The 1,965-nt window shown below is 55.5% G+C and overlaps 1 pseudogene; it reads left to right on the forward strand.

Annotated features, from left to right (window-relative positions):
* Positions 1 to 725: 725 nt before the first annotated feature.
* Positions 726 to 1,440, forward strand: LOC115869872 (annotated as a pseudogene).
* The last annotated feature ends 525 nt before the right edge of the window (positions 1,441 to 1,965 follow it).

Consider the following 1,965-nt stretch of genomic DNA (forward strand, 5'->3'; position numbering starts at 1 on the left):
AGCACCTCTGTAGAACAGAGTCGCCGAGTTCCAGAGGGCCGAGACTGTGAATGTTGATGGAAGCAGACTGGTGGGATTGAACTGCTGACCTGAGAGTTAGCAGACTTATGTCTAACCCACAGCACCACCAGGTTCCTTACACCCAAAGTAACTGCCCCGCCAAAAATGAAAGAGAGACTGCAAACCTGACCAGGAGCGCCCACACCTGGACAGCATCAGATGGAATCCTCCACCTGTCGAACTGCAGAGCCACCTACATCTCCTGTTCTCCCCGCAGCCCAGACACATAGTAGGACCAATAGGTGTTCTGTCTCCCTTCCATTGTCTAGGGAAAACCAACGAGATCAGATCCTGATCGCCACTGTTGACTTTGAAGAACCCGTCTTTAGAGACGCTTGATCTTGGGAGGCCTCATGGAGACCTTACAAGCCTGGATTCCGGCAGAGGTCCTCTCTCTCAGCGATTCTCAACCTGTGGGTCGCAATCCCTTTGGGGGTCGAACGACCCTTTCATTCATAACAGTAGCAAACTGACAGTGATGAAGTAGCAATGAACTCAATTTTATGGCTGGGGGGTAAGCACAACATGAGGAACTGTATGAAAGGGTCGAGGCATTAGGAAGGTTGAGAACCACTGCTTTATCTGGTCTTGTTGATTGCCTGTGCCCCTCCCCTCTCCCCTTCTCCACGTCTTCATCCCCTGGGAGGCAGCAGGGAGGCAGCATCATGGTCAGGGTCAAGACCACCGCTGAGTCCCTGACTCCCTCTGTGAAGTTCCTGGGGCCTGGCACAGCCACCTCCATGGGGGATCTCCTTACCTTCCCCCTAGATACTGCTCAAGTCCGGCTGCAGATCCAAGGAGAAAGCCCGGGGCCAGTGCGCGCCGTGGCCACCACTCAGGCTCCCAACACACTGGGCGCCCTCCTGCACCGAGGGCCCGCGCAGCCTCTCCAATGGCCTGGTCGGCAGCCTGCAGCGCCCCGTGAGATTCGCCCTGCCGGCATGGGCAGCCGCTCGGTGGAGCGGCCCACAGATGGGGTGAAGGTCCCTTTCCAAGCTCAGGCCCGGGCTGGAGGTGGATGCCGAGAAGACCATTGCTCAGGAAGAAAGGCTCCGAGGACGCTGGACAGGGGCCCCTCCCAATGTGGCCCGGAATGCTGTGGTCACCTGGCGGAGCTGGTGACCTATGACCTCATCAAAGTTTCCCTCCTGAAGGCCAACCTCATGACGGATGACCTCCCTTTCCATTGCACTTCCGCCCTCGGGCCGGCTTTGGCATCACGGTTATCGTCCGTGGTCATTAAATGCACTCTGCCCTGGGCAGTGCAGCAGCGCTGACAACGTCGCCCTTACCAAGCTCCGGAAAGAGGGACCCGAGTCATCGGCAAAGGGCTCAGGCCCTCCTCTCTTCGCCTGGCTCCTGGAACGTGGCGACGCTTGAGCGGCTGAAACGGGCCCTCCTGGCCTCCTACACTTCTCGGGAGACTCCCTTTTGAGCCTCTCCTGCTGCTGACCGGACCATCACCTCTGGTTTGGATTTCAGCCCCAGCCAGGCGTCATCTCTCCTTCTCGTCTTCCCTCTTTGTCTCTTGTGCTTGCCCTCCCCTTGCCGCCACCTCCTTCCCCACTCCCTCCATATTCCCACCTTGTCTTTCTCTCTGCTGCCCCTCTCGCCGGTGCCTCTCAGTCCCGGGGGAGTTGATCTCGTCTGAAGTCCTGCCAGCATGCCACTCATAAAGCAAGCTCAACCTGAAAGAAAAAGAAAAGAAAAACATATAAACAAACAAACAAACAAACAGAAAACCAAAGGGAAAAACAAAGCAAATGCCGTATGTATTAATGGAGAGATGATGTCCTTAATAAAACCAGTTAAAGTAACACACTAGTAGATTATATTTTAGCTGGGTTTCCCTGGTGGTGTCTGGATGAAATGCACTAGAAAGGAGTAGGCTACTAAAATGTGCCC

Source organism: Echinops telfairi, unplaced genomic scaffold (assembly GCF_000313985.2).
Source record: "Echinops telfairi isolate 266 unplaced genomic scaffold, ASM31398v2 ScPeMD7_60;HRSCAF=208, whole genome shotgun sequence".
Taxonomy (NCBI): domain Eukaryota; kingdom Metazoa; phylum Chordata; class Mammalia; order Afrosoricida; family Tenrecidae; genus Echinops; species Echinops telfairi.